At 38.1% G+C, this 6,000-nt stretch overlaps 1 protein-coding gene across 1 annotated transcript in view; it reads left to right on the forward strand.

The window, feature by feature from the left end:
- The window catches only part of LOC124174201 (attractin-like protein 1), a 45,942-nt gene extending 43,593 nt beyond the window's left edge, over window positions 1-2,349 (forward strand). The window contains 1 exon segment of the mRNA XM_046553299.1: window positions 2,020-2,349. The gene's annotated coding sequence lies outside the window, so the exon portion shown is untranslated.
- The last annotated feature ends 3,651 nt before the right edge of the window (window positions 2,350-6,000 follow it).

Genomic DNA, 6,000 nt, shown 5'->3' on the forward strand with positions numbered 1-6,000 from the left:
AAATTGAGTGGAGTAGCTGAGACTCCTCAGGATGATAATGTGGTGGTTTCCCCTTGCCTTCCACTTCGCAGTACTACAGCCGTTAAAGTAAATGTTACCATGCCCGTAGTGAAATGTGTGTCGCTGTACAGACCAGTATGGTCTCCACCTTTGCAGATATGAAGAAGAGCTGTTGCCCTCTCCCCCAGGTAGAGAGAGGCATAATTGTTGGCGGCCCCCAGTCGCCAAGTCATGGTATCTTCACTGGTTTCGGTGTCATTTAAATGGCCTACCTTACCCAAGGGTAGCCCAATACCCCCTCAGAACACTGCCGCTTTTTGTCCACGACTGCTTATTCGACGAGAGAACTCGCTTATCTCGCAGCTAACCTCTATATCTAAAGGTCGACCCACCATCCGCAGCCCGGTGGACGCATTCGGTGGCTTTAAGCTCAGCCGCGAGTAAATTTATATGTTTACCTTTAATCGATGCTTGTATTTTGTATTGGTGCTGGTTCGAAGAAGAATAAGACCTCCATGAGCATTAAATAGTGCATTTGTGTGTAATTTTGAAAACGTAATTTTGCAAAACAACTATTGGTGCTAATTTCCATAAACCATAATCTGTGGGTGTATGCTATGGGCACGGATATTTAGCAATGTGATCATGGATCTGGAATCATTCTGGATTTGATAAGATGCATCAAATCACAGTTTGGTGATAGAAACCATATTCCAGACATCTCGTCAAACTGTTGTGTGGCACAAAGATGTTTGGGAGGCATTTGTAGCTGAATGCGGTTCTGTGAGTGTGTGACATTGTCACACCATCCAAGACACTCAATAGCAATAAGAATAGACCTCTCAGGAAGGCAGCTAACTCTCCATAGTGTATGATATGGATACAGATGTGTGGTTCTTAGAAAGTGCAGCAGATATTTTCTTAAACAATGTTGACCTTGCTCATTGTCATCAGTCAGTTTTGCTCAACTCCTCATACCACTCTTCAAGCCTGTGTGTGAAGACGTCACTCTCACACTTGTGTTTTATTTTAATTTTGATTTATAGGTCCAAATATTTTATTTCCCCGATACAATTCTACTGGGGTATCATTTAGTTTTGTTAATGACATGTATAGAAAGAAATGCAGAAGACGGAAAAAATATGTATTGACGGCCAACATCAATGTTGTGGGGAATGTGTAGACTATAGACTATAGTTTCGACTAGATTCTTTTCTGATCATCCATTTTCTGACCAGAGTACCCATGCAAACTTGGGACTCCACCCTTAATCCACATCATCACTCTCTGCTGTTTTGGCTAGAGGCTAATCCTAATTTCAAATGCTCATGTTATTTATTTCCTTAATAGTCTTTTTATGTACATTTTTGTCTTTCCTTGATAGTCGCATTCAGGTATCTGGTCTAAGCCAATTTCTGCATAATATTTTCTCTTTCAAGAGTTATGGGGAACTGAAAAGGATGATATAAAATGTAATGGCTGCCATCAGAAAGTTTTCTCCCAATACAGTCCCAGTCAAGTTAATCATTTATTATTTATTGGGTTCTGGCTCTGTTGCCTTAGTTGACATTCAAACAAAGTGTGTTAGTGTGACTGATGCCTGCATTGGAAAGTGTGGTGGATTTATTGAGTTCTGTCTTCAAAACATTTCTTTGAATGTCGAAGTAATGATGATGATAAGAGCAGCAGTCAGCTTATCAGATAAAAGTCAGTTGAATTGGATTGCCGGGAAGTAATTTTCCTATTTATTCAAGTATGGTTTCTTAGCAACACCGAATAATTTAAGCCCACCCTCCTGGGTGGAATATCATCAAAGAACACCATATATGTATATCCTCAGGACAAGATGGGAAAATCTGTGATGTGTCATCCTTATGCTACTCCACCACTTTTAATTGCGTGACACATTTGACTTGGTAGAAAGCATTTTTTGTCCTTCCCGACCGTGTATTGCTCTTGAAAATTACATTAACTTTTTTGCTAAATGCTTAAATCAGAAAAAAATTCTTTTGATTACAGAAATATCCAGAGACAGGTGGCTCAGCAAATGCAGAACATCAAGAGCTATGTTGGTTTTTATGCTGAAAATGTGGACACACTCTTGAGTGCTATTGCTTTCCAATCGAATATCATAAAGACAAAAATGATCAGTACCATGGAGGTTGGTGAGGTAAATATTTCCACATTGGAATCATCATCTAACTCAAGTTCTGGACCTCTGTCAAGACCATCATCCCCCTTTATATATTCTGTGAAATTTAGTTGTCCAAGTAATAGTAATAAGCTATCCAACTGCAATGATACTACAGATAAATCTTGATGGCAAATTACATACCTATATTCAAGGTATATAAGTTTGGTCAATGTATTTTTCTGACTTCAAACCTTGGGTATACTTTTGAAGATGTGTGATCAATTTGTGGCCACATTGTGTATTATAATCTCTTTTGTACTATACAGTGCAACCTCGATATAACGACACCCCACGGTACACTAATAAACACTCGCTATAGCGAATTGTCGCTTTACCGGAGGTGGAGCAAATAATAGCCAATATACCTGTTGCGAACAGATATACAGGAACAGGAGTGGTGCGGCGACAGATAAACATCTATCCGATAAACGTAAGCATAAATCCAGACGAAAGGCGATGTTTTTTTGCATCACTAAATTTCCTTACTCAAATAACGACTGACTATTCAAACAATTTATAAGCACCGCACTGAATAAAAATCGTGCAAAGCATTGTTTCGTCAATCATTATATTTATCGAACGACAGTTTACCACATAAATTTAAGACTGAGCACTCCATTAACTTCATTTCTAACAGATCGCTAGCAATTACAGAGGTTAAGGAGTCTTGATGAAAGTCTTCCGGCGGTGAAACCCTCGCTATGGCGAGAGCCAACGCCGAAAGGGTCTCGTAAAAAGGAATTTTTTAACACGCTTATTTTAGGGTCAATTGACGGTGCATCGGCTATCTCTCGTTATAGCGGGGGTGTCGCTATAGCCCGTACTCGCTTTAACGAGGTTCCACTGTATATTGGATGCTGAAGTAAAAAATGATATCCTGAAATTTTGGTCAACACATATTTCATTTAGTGTGCACTTGTAATGGCTTCTTTTTATGGTACCATATTGGCTTAATTTTCTCAAGGATATTGTTTGAAATATCTGTATTTAGGTGATTTTAATATTATTCCTTATCCTCAAACAAAATCCATTATGTTTTAAATAATTTAAATATGCTCATTAACATGCATTGCATACTTATGAAAACATTGTCAGTAAACAATCACAATTTCATGATCACAATTACAGCACTATCTCAATGATCTGAGCTATTAATAAGGAGAGATAGCATGAAGAATGCATGCTAATGAACATATTTTAATTATTTAAAACATAATGGATTTTGTTTGAGGATAAGGAATAATATTAAAATCACTTAAATACAGATATTTTAAACAATATCCTTGAGAAAATTTGGACACAAGGACATTTTTTACAGACCTAAGGAAATTTTTATTCCAAAAAATGATTACACTATTGGAAACGTTGATCTTTCAGCTATTTTTCTACAGAGTTGCCATTTTTTTCTATGCATTTTTTTGTCGAGTAAGGCACTTTTGCATTCCCACCTCAAAGAAGTCGGCCGCCAACCCGTTGAAAATCTTGAAAACTTCCTCTTGCAACTCCTCATCCTACCCTAGTTTTTCATTCAAAATCCTGACAATTGAAGCTTCAGAAACCTCAGGAATTTGAACGGCCAATTGGCGAATGGTGATTTGCCAATCTTCAAGCATGATTTTCTCAATTTTCGGCACAACTTCGTCAGAGATCGACAGCCTCCTGCTTCGTTGTTCGTCGTGGATGTCCGTGTGGCCGTCGGCAAACTCCCTACACCATTTGTGGAATTAATTGTCAATGAATCTCCGTATGTGTTAACTTTCTTGCCTGCAAAAATTGGATAACCGCACGAATTCCGCATCTGGCAGTGACAGAGATGACGGATGCCATCATGTTTGGCTGTCAGGCTGGTAATGAGCATTGCAGAGCCATGCTGATTGTTTGAATTGGTGGTAGAGAATCCGGCGAACACGGCAGTGTAGCCAGATTTTGCCTAGCACCACAAGGCGGCAAAGTTACAGAGTTGGGAACCTTACTTTTGAAACAACCCTCTTATAACAGTGATCATGGAATCCTTGCAATGAGAGCTTCCTCACCTTTGAATTTTCATTTGAGAATAATCGCGTGAAACACATTCATTTATAGCTTTTTTTATCACCAAATGCGTTCTGTTGCATAGTTTTGGATGGTTTAGATTTCGAAGCATCATGAACACCAAGCCAACCTTTCGCTATAAATTGTGCAGTGGTTAGCCAGGCACATTCAAGTACTTCAGATGGGTAGTTGGTGACTTCATCTTCGTTTGTTACCCAGGCAATAGATTTGAATAAATGTAGAGTACCTACTATTTTATCCTGATTTGCATAGTTTGAGTCATCCACATCTTCATTATTGATCGTGAAAATTGCTTACTCAATCAACCGTTTGTGATTTTTGTGTCGATCAATCACCTACGGGAACACTTTGTTGTGGAGTTCCCCTTACCGATGAAACGAATTTTACAAAAATTCCGAGGAAATGAAATCAAACTGCTTAATTAGTCAACAGGAACACAGACATTAATGTTAGTCAACAATTGCTAAGAGATTTGTTTACAAACACACTGGTGAAGTATCTACTCAAGATGGCCTGGGAATTAGCTTGAATTAAATTTTTAAAGTATAATTTCAATATTTGTTATATGTTTAACTATTAAAATATTATATTGTCAAGAAGCTCAGTCTTTAAATTGGTAAAAAGAAAACAAACAATTTAATTAGTAGTTTTACCGACTTAACTGCTGTTGCAGTGTTACCAATTCCTAAAGCAATGCCCATAAGATCAAGATAAATATTTTCGTGAACTTTCACTATTTTTTAATGTTTATTCTGTTATGCGGGGCTGAGACAAATCCAAAATACCAAGTATCATTATAATCGGTGCAGCTGTTCTTGAGTTATAAATGGTCTAACTAACTCGATTTTTGACTTTCTTTTATATATACCGTATTTGCACGAATCTAAGACGAGGTTTTTTTCCCTCGCACCTCCTGCGGAAAAGAGGGTTCGTCTTAGAATCGGATGCAAAATTTTTGACGTCAAGCGGGTTGCATAATTTACGTCGGAAAAATTATGGACACCTGAGGTTGCCACCTAATAGCAATACAACAACAAATCAACGTCAAAAATAGCTTAACAGTAATTTAGCATATTTAATTTTGCGTTTAAGTAAAAATTAAAAATCCATTTTTGGGTAGCAGGCAAAGATTCGGCGCGTGCCGATCAGTCGCCGGGTGCACTGCTGCCGAGTCCGCGAGATTGCCTGCTTTACCCTGGGTTCGGCTCCATTCAAGTTAAAGCTCGATCAACTCTAAAAATGTTCGTGTGATTGGTTACAATTTACCTAAATTGTAACGTTAAAGCCTCAATGCCGTAGTGGGATAAACTGCTACAAAGTCGTCGCATTTTTCTCAGAGCAACGGTAAGATGGCAACATGATTTGCCTCTGATTAGAGAAATCGATTTAGTTGTGATTCCGTGCCTTTCAGAGTATTACGATGGCAGAGAAAAGAAATTATTACACTGCCGCTTTCAAAAGAAAAGTTATTCAGTGGAACTCCGATCTATCGTACCCGTATTGATCATTTTTCCGCATTCATCGTTCGCCGTTTCTGGTCACAAATAAGGTTCCATATAGACGATGTAATTTTTTCCCGCATCTCAAAAGTATCGTTTTTACAGCATTGATTGTTTGAAGATCGTGGTCCCGACGTATAATTTTCCCACATCAATCTTTTTACGAAAATGAGACGAAATAAATACAATGTGTCATTTATGGCTCATAACTACAGGCACCTAGATTAAATATTCCCCACGAAATGAAATTACCAT

Source organism: Ischnura elegans, chromosome 2, assembly GCF_921293095.1.
Source record: "Ischnura elegans chromosome 2, ioIscEleg1.1, whole genome shotgun sequence".
NCBI lineage: Eukaryota > Metazoa > Arthropoda > Insecta > Odonata > Coenagrionidae > Ischnura > Ischnura elegans.